Source organism: Talpa occidentalis, unplaced genomic scaffold, assembly GCF_014898055.3.
Source record: "Talpa occidentalis isolate TD23 unplaced genomic scaffold, MPIMG_talOcc4v2.1 talOcc4.12, whole genome shotgun sequence".
NCBI lineage: Eukaryota > Metazoa > Chordata > Mammalia > Eulipotyphla > Talpidae > Talpa > Talpa occidentalis.
The window spans coordinates 93,706,202-93,720,053 of record NW_023601212.1 but is presented as its reverse complement, the minus strand read 5'-3'; positions in this window follow the sequence as shown (position 1 = coordinate 93,720,053).

The window sequence follows — 13,852 nt, the reverse complement described above, 5'->3', positions numbered from 1 at the left end:
TTGCAAAAACAAACAAACAAAAACAAAAAAAACAGCCAATGCAGGAAGCAGAAGAAAACTAGAAATAAGTGGTAACTAAAACCCTCACAGAAATTAGAGAAAATCTCATCAATACAACAGAAAGTGGTGCTATAAAAAGTAAACTAAGTGAACTGTAAGAGGGCAAGAAGCAACTCTGAAATTAAGAATATGGAAGACAGGAAAACTTTCAAAAGCGTAGTTAAAAGAGAAAGTTCAGAAAATATACAAGAAGGTAGAAAATAACTACCAGGCATTGCAGAGAAAATGATGCTCCTTATTATGAGAGTTTTAATTTATTTTTTCTGGGTTCTCAGTAAATGTCTATAGTCTGGAGTTTTAAGTCTTTCACTCCCAGACTATAGACATTTACTGAGAACCCAGAAAAAATAAATTTAAACTCTCATAATAAGGAACATCATTTTTAAGTCAGAAAATGCTGAGGATAAACTTAAATGCAGAGATTACCCTATAAATTTTAGGGGACTAATAACAGGTCATGAAAGAAATTAAGAATAAGGAATCACCATTGTGCTTCTCAACAGAAATGTTAGAAGCTAGAAAACAACAGATACTTCCTTTCAAAATTACAATCTAAAGCTTGATACTGAAACTATTAGTCAAGAGAGATAATATTATGAAAACTTTTCAGGCATGCAAGTACTCAAAAATTTACATGAAAACACTTTTGAAAGATGCGTGTCACTCTAAAAGCAAAATACAGAAATATGGAATCACAGAAGTGGGAGTCCACAGAGGAGCGTGGTTAAAGAAAGTGGGGAGAAGGGTGGGGAACTACATCTTCCAATGCCATTAACAAGAAGTTGAAACTGATGAATCAAGAAACAGCAGTATAAGCATGCTATTTAGAAATATGGAGGGAAACTCCTGGCGATGACTACAAGTTAAAAGTTATTTCATCTGAGGAGCAGTAATTAGTGCTGGAGAGGGCTGAGGCAGGAGACTGTTGTTTTTAAGCCTCAACAAAATTATGCTGAAGTTTTGAACTGTAAACACATGATACTTTGATTAACAGTAAACATTTTTTAGATATAAAATTTCTTTTATTTTATTTCACTTTATTTTACAGTGCAGTGTAACTAGTTATTTTTGAAAATCATTTTTATGGAGGTAATGTTGGCTTACAACACTGTGTATGATTTAGGGATATAGGTTGACCCCTCTTCCAAGGTATGTTACCACACCACGTCCACCACCAAAGTACTCATAAACATTCAATTTAAAAGAAGACCTCTCATGTAGGAACAGAGAAAATATTCCAGGAGATAATTGAAGAGAACTTCCCAAATGTGAAGAAGGAGCTGAAAATTGATATACAAGAAGCAAGAAGAACACCAAACTTCCATGACGAAAGGAAAAATACAGCAAGACACATAATAGTGAAGCTCCCAAGAATCCAAGACAAGGAAAAAATAAGGAAGCTGACAAGAGGGAAGAAACAAATAACATTCAAAGGAAAACCAATCAGGCTGACATCAGACTTCTCTGAAGACACACTACGGGCAAGGAGAGAGTGGAAGGACATAGTCAACAGACTCCAAGAAAACAGATGTCAACCAAGAATACTCTATCCCGCAAAGCTTTCCTTCCTCTATGAAGAAAGAATAAGGACTTCCCAGACAAACAGAAACTATGGAACTTCATTACCAATAAACCCCCACTCCAAAAAATACTACAAGGAATCCTAAAGCCAGAACCTCAGAGGGACGAATAACAACGAAAGAAGGCAAGGAAAAAAAAAATATTAAAAGAATAAATAAAATCAAAGGGAAAGACAAACACAATGGCAAATACAGATGCTAACATATCAATATTAACCCTAAATATAAATGGACTAAACTCTTCGATAAAAAGACACAGAGTTGCAGCCTGGATTAAGAAACAAAACCCAACCTTTTGCTGTCTCCAGGAAACACATTTAGCTACAAAAGATAAAAATAGGCTCAAAGTTAAAGGATGGAAAACAATCCTACAAGCAAATGGACCAAAAAAGAAAGCAGGAACAGCTATACTTATATCAGATAAAACAGATTTCAAACTCAAAAAAATAAAAAGGGATCCCAACGGTCACTACATTATGATCAAAGGGACAATACTTCAAGAAGAAATAACACTAATTAACATATACTCACTAAACGAAGGAGCACCAAAATATATCAGACAACTGTTGTCATCTCTGAAAACAGACATCAGAGAAAACACATATGTAGTGGGAGACTTCAACACACCACTATCAACAATGGATAGATCAACAAGACAAAAAATAAGTAAAGAAACTAAAGCTCTAAATAAGGACCTAGAGCATTTGGGCTTAACAGACATCTATAGAACACTAAACCCCCAAAAAACGGAGTACACATTTTTCTCAAGCGCACATGGATCATTCTCCAGGATCGATCACATACTGGGGCACAAAAACATCAACAGATACACCAAGATTGAAATCATACCAACCATCTTTTCTGACCATGAAGGCATCAAACTAGAAATAAACAATAAAAATAAGGCAAGGAACTTTCCTACCTCATGGAGATTAAAAACCACACTACTGGAAGACCACTGGACTAATGAGGAGATCAAAGAAAAAATTAAAAAATTCTTTGAATTGAATGACAAGGAGGACACCAATATCCTAAATGTATGGGATGCAGCAAAAGCAGTAATAAGTGGAAAATATATAGCAATAGAAGCTCACATCAAGAAACAAGAAAGAACTCAAAGAAACAACCTAATCTCGAAGCTCAAAGATCTAGAAAAAGAACAACAAAAAAAACCCAAAACCAGTAGAAGAAAGAAATAATAAAAACCAAAGCAGAAATAAATGAAATTGAAACTAAAAAAACAATCCAAAAGATCAATGAAACCAAGAGCTGGTTCTTTGAAAAAATAAATAAAATAGACAAACCCCTAGCCAGGCTCACAAAGGAAAAAAGGGAGAAAGCACAAATAAACAGGATCAGAAATGAAAGAGGAGAAATCACAACGGACACAGCAGAAATCAAAAGAATAATCAGTAACTACTATGAAGAGTTGTATGGAAACAAGTTCAAAAATCTAGAGGAGATGGACAAATTCCTACAACTCTACAATCACCCAAAGCTAGATAAAGAAGAAATAGAACACCTAAACAGACCAATTACAAGCAGCGAAATTGAAATGGTAATCAAAAACCTCCCCAAAAACAAAAGCCCAGGACCTGATGGATTTACAAATGAATTCTACCAAACATTCAGAGACGAATTGGTGCCTATCCTTCACAAACTCTTCCAAAAAATTGAGAAGAAGGGACAATACCAACACGTTCTATGAAGTCAACATTACACTAATACCAAAACCGAATAAGGACAACACAAAAAAGGAAAACTACAGGCCAATCTCCCTAATGAACACTGATGCAAAAATCCTCAACAAAATTTTAGCTATCAGAATCCAACAATGTATCCATAAGATAATTCACCACGACCAAGTAGGATTCATTCCAGGGACACAAGGATGGATTAACATCCGAAAATCAATCAACGTTATCCAACACATCAACAAAAAGAAATATAAAAACCATATGATAATATCAATAGATGCTGAGAAAGCTTTCGACAAAGTGCAACACCCATTCATGATAAAAGCCCTTGAAATTCTTGGGATACAAGGAACATACCTCAACATCATAAAGGCCATCTATGACAAGCCAACAGCCAGTATCATTCTCAATGGTGAAAAGCTGAAAGCAATTCCATTAAGATCTGGAACAAGACAAGGATGTCCACTCTCACCACTGCTTTTCAATATAATACTGGAAGTCCTAGCCAGAGCAATAAGACAAGAGAAGACATCCAAGGAATCCAATAGGAAAAGAAGAAGTCAAACTATCACTATTTGCAGATGATATGATAATATACATAGAGAACCCCAAAAACTCCACAGAAAAACTAATTCAACTCATCAATCAGTTCAGTAAAGTGGCAGGATACAAAATCAACACACAAAGTCAGTAGCCTTCCTATACACAAACAATAAATCTGAAGAAGAAGAAATCAAAAAAACCATCCCTTTTATTATTGAAACAAAAAAAATCAAATATTTGGGAATAAATCTAACAAAAGAGGTAAAGGACCTATACAAAGAAAACTATAAAACACTGTTAAAAGAAATAGAAGAAGACACAAAGAAATGGAACGACATCCCCTGCTCATGGATTGGAAGAATAAACATTATTAAAATGGCCATCCTACCAAAAGCAATATACAGATTCAATGCTATTCCAATCAAAATTTCAATGTCATTCTTCAAAGAAATAGAACAATTATTGATGAAATTCATATGGAATCACAAAAAACCCCGAATTGCCAAAGCTCTCCTGAAAAAGAAAGAAGGGAATGGAGGCATCACACTCCCAGACTTCAAACTCTACTACAAAGCCATAATCATCAAAACTGCATGGTATTGGAACAAGAACAGACATACAGACCAATGGAATCGAATAGAAAATCCAGAAATAAACCCACAGACTTATGGTCAACTAATCTTTGACAAAGGAGCAAAGACTATGCACTGGAGCAAAGAAAGTTTGTTCAATAAATGGTGCTGGGAAAACTGGGTTGCTACATGCAAAAGAATGAAGCTTGACCACTACCTCACACCATACACAAAAATCAACTCAAAATGGATTAAAGAACTAAACATAAGACCTGAAACCATAAAATATATAGAAGGAAATATAGGCGAAACACTACGTGATTTGCACATCAAAGACATCTTTACAGACACTTCACCCAAAGCAGTGATAGTGAAGGCAAAGATAAACAGCTGGGACTACATCAAATTAAAGAGCTTCTGCACAGCAAAAGAGACAATAACAAAAACAAAGAGAAACCCCACCAACTGGGAGAACATTTTTGCATCCAACACTAATGATAAAGGACTGATCACAAAAATCTGCAAAGAGCTGATGAGACTCAACAACAATAAAGAAAATAACCCAGTCAAAAAATGGGCAGAATGCTGAGTAATATTCCATGGTATATATGTACCACATCATCTTGATCCAGTCATCTATTTTTGGGCATTTGGGCTGTTTCCAAAGCTTAGCTATTGTAAACAGTGCTGCTACAAACATAGGGGTGCAGGTGTTCTTTGGAATTGATGTTTCTGTGTCCTTTGGGTAAATACCTAGGAGTGGAATTGCTGGATCCTGTGGAAGCTCTATGTTTAGTAGGTCCAGAAATCTCCACACAGCTCTCCATAGTGGTTGGACCAGTTTGCACTCCCACCAACAGTGCAGGAGAGTTCCTTTTTCTCCACAACCTCACCAACATTTGTTGTTGCTAGTTTTTTTAATATGTGCCATTCTCACTGGTGTAAGATGGTATCTCATGGTAGTTTTGATTTGCATTTCCCTGATTGCAAGTGATGTTGAACATTTTTTCATATGTCTGTTGGCCATTCGCATTTCCTCTTCAGAGAAGTTTTTTTTAGCTCCTCTGTCCATTTTTTGACTGGATTATTTTCTTTGTTGTTGTTGAGTCTCATCAGCTCTTTGCAGATTTTTGTGATTAGTCCTTTATCATTAGTGTTGTGCATTCAAAAAAGATAAACACATGCAATTTGCAGCAACATGGATGGTGCTGGAAGGGATCATACTCAGTGAAATAAGCCAAAAAGAAAAAGAAAAATACCGGATGGTCTCACTCATAGAAGGAATCTAGAATACTTAAATAAGGGACCAGGAAAATGAATAACTATAAGAAAGTGAAAATCAAAATCAACAAAAACTATGAACCAGAGACACTTTTTGGGGGGTGGGGGGCAGGAGGGGAGGGATTGGGGTCAGAATGGGGGGATTGCAATTGTATGGGGAATATAAAAATAAAATTTATTAATTAAAAAAAAATAATAAATAAATAAATCTTTAAAAAAACCCAAAAAACTGTATACATAAAAATGGTTACATTGGTAAATTTAATTTAAAAAATAAAAAAATAAGAAAAAAAATAAAGGTCTTACACACTAAAAAAAAAAAATAGAAACTGAAATAGGCCTCTAATGTGAACATTTATGTTAATGTAGTTAGTTATGTTAATGTATTCAGAAGTTAGGCTGTGTTTAAAAAAAAAAATGGGCAGAAGAGCTAAAAAGAAACTTCTCTGAAGAGGAAATGCAAATGGCCAACAGACATATGAAAAAATGTTCAACATCACTTGTAATCAGGGAAATGCAAATCAAAACTACCATGAGATACCATCTTACACCAGTGAGAATGGCACATATTAAAAAAACTAGCAACAACAAATGTTGGTGAGGTTGTGGAGAAAAAGGAACTCTCCTGCACTGCTGGTGGGAGTGCAAACTGGTCCAACCACTATGGAGAGCTGTGTGGAGATTTCTTGACCTACTAAAGATGGAGCTTCCATATGATCCAGCAATTCCACTCCTAGGGATTTACCCAAAGGACACAGAAACATCAGTTCCAAAGAGCACCTGCACCCCTATGTTTATAGCAGCACTGTTTACAATAGCTAAGCTTTGGAAACAGCCCAAATGCCCAAAAATAGATGACTGGATCAAGAAGATGTGGTACATATATACCATGGAATATTACTCAGCATTCAAAAAAGATAAACACATGCAATTTGCAGCAACATGGATGGCACTGGAAGGGATCATGCTCAGTGAAATAAGCCACAAAGAAAAAGAAAAATACCGGATGGTCTCACTCATAGCAGGAATCTAGAAAACTTAAATAAGGGACCAGGAAAATGAATAACTATAGGAAAGTGAAAATCAAAATCAACAAAAAACTATGAACCAGAGACACTTTTTGGGGGTGGGGGGCGGGAGGGGAGGGATTGGGGTCAGAATGGGGGGATTGCAATTGTATGGGGAATATAAAAATAAAATTTATTATAAAAAAAAGACCTCTCAGAAATAGTATTTTAATATGAAATGTCATTGAGACATATCACCCTTCAACCTCAGCTTTCAGCAGTCACTGAACACTAATTTTAAGCCAGAGTCTCAGTTCCATACAACGGCACATGTAATTTCCCTATCGGTCCTTCCAGGGAGGCACATTTTAATCCTTATTTTACAGAAGCTGAGACTCTGGGAAGTTAAGTAACCCTGTGAGTAAATCTCTGAGCCAGGATGCAAACACATTTGCCTGACCCCAAAGTAATGCTTTTTCCCATCAGCCCAGGATGCCTTTCTGTGGTTGGTATCTATTTGTTCTCCAGACTCAGCATAGAATAGCAGAATTTTAAGCCCAGAAGGAGTCTTACAGATCATCCAGTGCAAAACATTTCATTTTGACCGTGGGTAAATTGAGGTTCTATCAGTCAACTGAAGAGATGTGGTTATTAGCAGCTGACCTGGCCCAGGTTCTGCCATTTCTTTTCATCTACATGACACTGTCAACGTAGGAGCAAGTCAAGAAAATAGGACTCCTCCAGCGAACAAAAATCACAGCTACTTATTCGTCCCCAAGAATAACCACGCCTGCCTATTTTCGAGAAGAAAGAAAAGTGATATTCCAACAATGGCAATTTTCTTGGACCCAGCGGTCTGCCAGTGATGGTCTCCTGTCTCTGAGCTGTGTTTATTACCCCCTATAGCGTGATGGGGAAGTCCTTGTTATCTTCATGACGTGACATGTGATAGCTTACTGGGGATGAGGCTTTCTAGGGATAGTCACTTCTCTCTGGGGTTTCCCGGCACAGGACAAAACATGGTCCCCAAACAGCATCCTGGAGCACCTGAGACCCAAAGTGAAGCAACCTTAAAAAAAAAAATCTATCACCAAACACTCACTGGCCTAAGAATTTTATATGTATGATCTCAGTTTACAGTTGGAGAACCTCTATGTACCATTACTACTCCCATTTCACAGATGAGAAGACTGACGATCACAGAGGTTAAACAGACTCCTAGGAAGGGACAGGCCTGGATGGTGCCCAGATTATTGGACTCCAGGCTTCCTGATCATCAATCTGCTCATATATCACTCAAGGCACCACTAAAACAAAACAGACCAGTTAGAAGCAACATTGTCATCAGTGAATTAGAAAACTGGGCTCCACTCTGCTCTGCTGTATCTTTTACCTGGAATACCCTTGTTCCCAGGAATACCTACCCAACTTCCAGCATATCCCTTGCCTTTTGCCTCATTATTTCCCCATTAATCCTTTGGGACTACTCTTAGACATTATCCTCCCTGGGAGTCTTCCTCACACCCATTAGGCTGGGTTAGAAATCCACTCTCATACCATCTCTTCTTGTTTGCTATCATGTTTTGTCATCATTCATTTGTGCACCTCTTTCCCACCCAGTGATGATTGCTACAAGGGCTAGAACATCATTATCATCCATGATAGTCTGAATAATGTCCCACTTCCCCAAAGATGTCTGAGTTCCAGTCACTGCAATCTATGAATATGATACTTCACATAGCAAAAAGGTCTTTGTAGATCTTGAGAAGGGTTAGATTCTCCTGGATTATCAAAATGGATCCGGTACAGTAATAGAGTCCTTTATAAATCCTCTTATAGGGCCTCCCCGGTGGTGCAGCGGTTGAGCGCTGGGTTGCGAAGCTGCCCGCGGCTGCAGTGCCAGTTCGATCCCCGGCTGCTCCCCGGCCACCAGAGGAGGGTCCCACATGGCGCGCAGACCTCTCCTGCCGCCCGCTGCTCCCCTCAGCAGTGTACTTCGCTCCTTCTGCCTGCTCTGCTCACCACTCTGGCTCTGGTGAATTCTCTCACCCTCCCGCGCTTCTGACTGTACCCAGTGCATGTACAAACAAAACAAACAAACTAACTAACTAACTAACTAACTAACTAACTAACTAACTAATAAATAAATAAAACATGCCTCTATAAATCCTCTTATAGAGGAAGGCAAAAGGGTCAGCCAGGAAAAGATGAGAGGATGGAATGAGTGGTTGGAGTGATGCTCTCGAAAGTAGAGGAAGGTTCCAAGAGCCAAAGAATGCAGATGGTTTCTAGAAGCTGGAGAAAGCAAGACAGTGGATTTTTCTCTTAACGTCTGAAGAAAGCATGCAGCCCTACTGGTGCCTTGATTTTAGGTCTTACGGTCTTCAAAGCTGTAAGATAATAAACTTGTTTGACTTAAGCCACAAAGTTTGCGGTAATGTGTTACAGCAGAAATAGGAAACCGATGAACAGCTCTTAGGACTTAGAGCTGACATATAGGAGAGCTGCTTCAATGAATGAACGAGTCATTTGTAACGCAAAGTGTGTCTCTCTCCACTACATACATCCCTCTCTAAGTGAAGGTTTATGAGTGAACGGTAAAGAAAGGGCATTGCTCTGAAAATCTGTAACAGAGGTTTTACTGTCGTGGCCAACCAGTCCTAGTTTGAGTACCCTCAATTCACTGTGAATAAATCTAATAGATTTACTCTGTGACTTGGGAAAACGCCTTTAATCTCTCTGGGTCTGTTTTCTCACCTAAAAGAAGGCAAAAGTTAGTCCAGTCTTCTTCCTGACAGTGAAGCTCATAAAGACAAATGATGTTGCTCAGCCAGAGTACTCCTCAGAAGACATGATACTATATAAACACCAGGAACATTATGGTTGCATTAATAATAAATATTTAAGAAATAAATCCGTTTTTTCAAAAACAAATAAAGCAAGACACCCAGAGTCACCTATCACTTAGGGAAGGTTGTATTCTCTTCCTGAACTAAAACACTTAGTGCTTTTAATAGCTTCACTTTTTAATATTCTGTAACTTAAGAAATGGAGCACAGAGCTTTAGGATTAAATATTAAAATATTAAATATTAAATTGGACAGCAGAAATCTATCACATACTTGAACCTGCCTGGTTTACTCAGGGTCTCCTAGGTGTTCTAAGAAATCCAAACTCTGTTCATACTCACTGAGGTTATTTCTTCATCTTTTTCTTCCCTTTTTTTCCTTGCAGACACACTGGCACCATATACATCTTTTTATTGATCAATCTTGAAGAATTGAATGAAATAGACCCGACACTATCATCTGTACTTGAAATAGACTATCTAGCACGATGAGTCAAGAGGTTACATTTAACAGATGTAGCCAATTACTCTGAATGAGGGAGTGGGACATGGTTTGCCTCCATGACCCATGCCTGTTTCTTCTTGAATCTTCACTATAGAAGCTTATTTTTTTTAAAGATCTGTTTTTATTTATTTATGCATGCAAGAACTGGGGTGCAATCCAGAGGTGCAGGGGGTGAGAGGATTCACTAGAGACAAAGTGGGGAACAGAATAGGCAGACTGACTGAAATACACTGCTGAGGGGAGCAGCAGGTGAGACAGGAGAGGTTTGCTGTGCCATATGGTTAGCTCCCTGGCAGGGGATTGAACTCATGCCACAGTGGCTGGTGATAGCTTAATAATGCTGAGACTTTAACCCCTGCACCACCAGGAAGGCCCATTGTAGCAGCTTTATGAAGCCTGAGTTGCAACCCCAACTGTGATCTTTGTGTCCATTTTGCCTGCAACAATGGACTTATAATCATTTGGGGGACATTGTCATTGAAGCTCCAGTTCTCAAGTAAGCCCTGGAATCTCTTTACTTGATTGAAGTCTAGGCTTTCTCTACCCAAGGAAGACAACTTTGAAGTTTATCTTTACTCTCTTTCCCTTCCCTGTTTGAGTGTCAAACCCTTGTTCAGAGACTTAAAGCCTTCTGCCATTCAAAATCCTGGGAATGAGTGGATGCTGGTCATTTATAATTCAGTCTTTAGATAACCATGTGGTTTGGTGAAAAGACAGAGAATCCTAACTCTGCTGTTCAGTCGGGTGAGCTTGAGAAAATTTTGTTTTTGTTTTTTAAATCTTTTAAACAATTTCCTCTTCTGTTAAAGAGGATGGGAGGATTAAAGGTGATTATATTTATATTGGTGATACTTTACTGTTCACATGTTTGGAGGTTACAAATTGAGTCACATTTCCTTTAGTGAGAAGATTAACATAATCCTAAACTTCAGTTGTGGCTTAGCAAAAGGTCCTCTCTGTGTGTGTTGGAGGCACTATGTAGTAGGAGGGGGAAGAAGGAGAATGTGTCTCTCCCTAGGGTAATGCACAAAGATGGCTTCTCAATTACAGGCCTTCAGTTTACATGCAGATGCAGTCAATGAAAGTCAAAAGGATAAGGGGTTGGTAATTCTACCTCTGAGAATTGCCCATCTCCCTCCCTAATAGCCATGGATTCCATAATCCAAGAACTCATAGAATAAGATGGCCTTTGCCAACTATCACTTTGTTTGGCAACATATTCAACATGCTATAGTGACAGACACATAGCTTCCTTCTTCTTTCTTTTGGGACACGTTTATAACTATATTCTTTACTTTTCCATTGCTGCAAAATTTCCCCATCCTTCCAAGTCCATACCAATGGCACCTCCTCTAGGATACTTTTCCTAGTGACTCCAGATCACAGTTGCCTATTTTTCCTATGAATTCTTAAATTACTGAATTCACCCATTCCACTATCCCTGTACAAATACCTTTCTCTCATATTGCTGCATAGAACAGGTACTATGCAAGTAATGAGAAGAACAGGAAACCTATTAACTAAAATCACAGTCTAAATTTTTACACTTTAAATTTTGGACCATTACCTTTATGTATGCTGTTCATCACCAGATTATCAAGGGAGCACTTATGGATGCGCGTCAGGTGCTGTCCTAGGTGCTGAAAAGGCAGCACTGAGTCAGTCCTGGTTCCTACATTTTTGGAGCATATGGTCTTGATCAGTCATGGTGAATTACTGCTGGTACCTTGCTTTTGTATGCACCATGAGCTAAAAATGTTTATTTTATTTTATTTTTTTAAAGTATAGCCTTTTTTTAAAAGATTTATTTATTTATGCAAGCACTGGGTACAGTCAGAAGTGCAGGAGGGTGAGAGAATTCACCAGAGACAGAGCAGGGAGCAGAACAGGCAGATTGACGAAGTACACTGCTGAGGGGAGCAGTGGGCATGGCAGGAGAGGTCTGTGCGCCTGTTTATTTTATTTTTAAGGCATGTTAAGGGTTGTGAAAAAGGGAATGTGTAACAGAGACTCCATGCTACTCATGTTTCCTGTCTGGTCTTTTATAGAAAAAGTTTGCTGACCCCTGGTGAGCTCACTTTATCTTCACAACTATCTTGCCAGACAGTTTCTTGTTATATGCATTTTATTTATGAGGAAACTGAGACTGTCTTTTTCAAGATGATCCAACTGATACTTTTCTGAGATGGCAGTTCAGATTAGAATATTTTTGGCTTATCTGGGACCATTACCTGTACATTTATTTTAGACTTAGAGGGAGAGAATAGTGTTTAAATCTTAGCTCTGCCCCAGTTCAACTATGGGAACCCCTGTCTTCCTCCCACCTGATTCTTTCTGAAATACTATTAATCTGCCACAGGGGAGTGAACAAACACCACTTTTAAAAAGTCAACTGTTGATGGGACCAGGGGAAGAAGACTTTTAGGATAAGCTAGAGAGAGTGGCAATCTTAGAATTGGGAACCTTAGTTTTAACACTGTCTGGGTTTCAGAATTCCCGCACATAAAATGTAGGAGTTGTATTTTTTGTTTGACTTCCAAAGTCCCTCCAAACACACTTTACTCTCATTAGATTGTACACATTTCTCTTCATCTCTATAGTTACCATATCAAACCATTGATTGATGGAATAATGACTTTAATTTAAATATTTTATATTGGGCAAGTATAAAGTCCTATCCATACCTCTAAAATATTGTGCTTATGTAGTTTGTAGAGTTGTTCATTTTATTTCATTTTTTTTTCAAGGTTGTCCTTGGTAATAAGGAGGGCAAAGGGTCTAAGACAACCAGGACTAATAGTGACCAACTCCTGATGGTAACCAGTAAGCCATTCTCCCCACTTCACCCCAGGATATCCAAATGAACAACAACTCAGTCTGCCGTCTTTATTCTGAACCTCAGCTAAATTAACATTGGATGATGGAAAGTGTGTTTTATAAATTTGCTCACTGAGGTATCTGATTTGTATAACAGACACGACCCAATGAGATACTTACCCATCTTTAGTATACAACCCCTTCCTCAAACCTGGTCCTCATTATCCTTCCCAGGCCTTGCTTGGCTGGATCAGGTGATTTGAGGCACATTTTGGGAAATGAATTTACTGTTTAATGGAAACAGACAATTTGCATTTCCAAATATTTTTGAAAACTGTGACTCTCTGTCTGGACTATGTATTAGATTTATCTGAGGACCTTTAAAAAATGCCAAGGCCTGGGTCTCACACCTAGAGATTCTAATGTAATTCATCTGAGCAAACATTTTAAAAGCTCCACTGCATATTCAAATGTGCACACGGGCTTAAGAACTACCATTCTGGGAAAAGGTACATGCAGATCAACTGGCACAGTAAGTAAGGCATCTAATTCTGAATTCTCAGTTTCCCAGAGAATCAAAACTCCTATGCATTTAGGTAAAAATAATATATATGAAATGTTTTAAAATTTGATCTTTCAATGTATAAAGGTTAAGGTTTTGTGGATTCTCCCAAAGTAGAACTACAGTATAAAAGATGTTTTACTATTTTTTTTTGCTAGTATGTTTTGAAACACTCAGACAAAACATGGTTGGTGAAACTTTAGCTATCATTTCTAACGATTAACTCAGTTCTGGACATGTTAAAGGCTTTTAAAACCATACTTTTGTATACACATTTCATATAATTGTTTTAAAATATGGGTTTTGTTATTTATAAACCCTGTCAATTTTGTTTCCTGAGTCAAAATTTCTTTTTCTGAAATGCTAGTCGGCAGTATTTT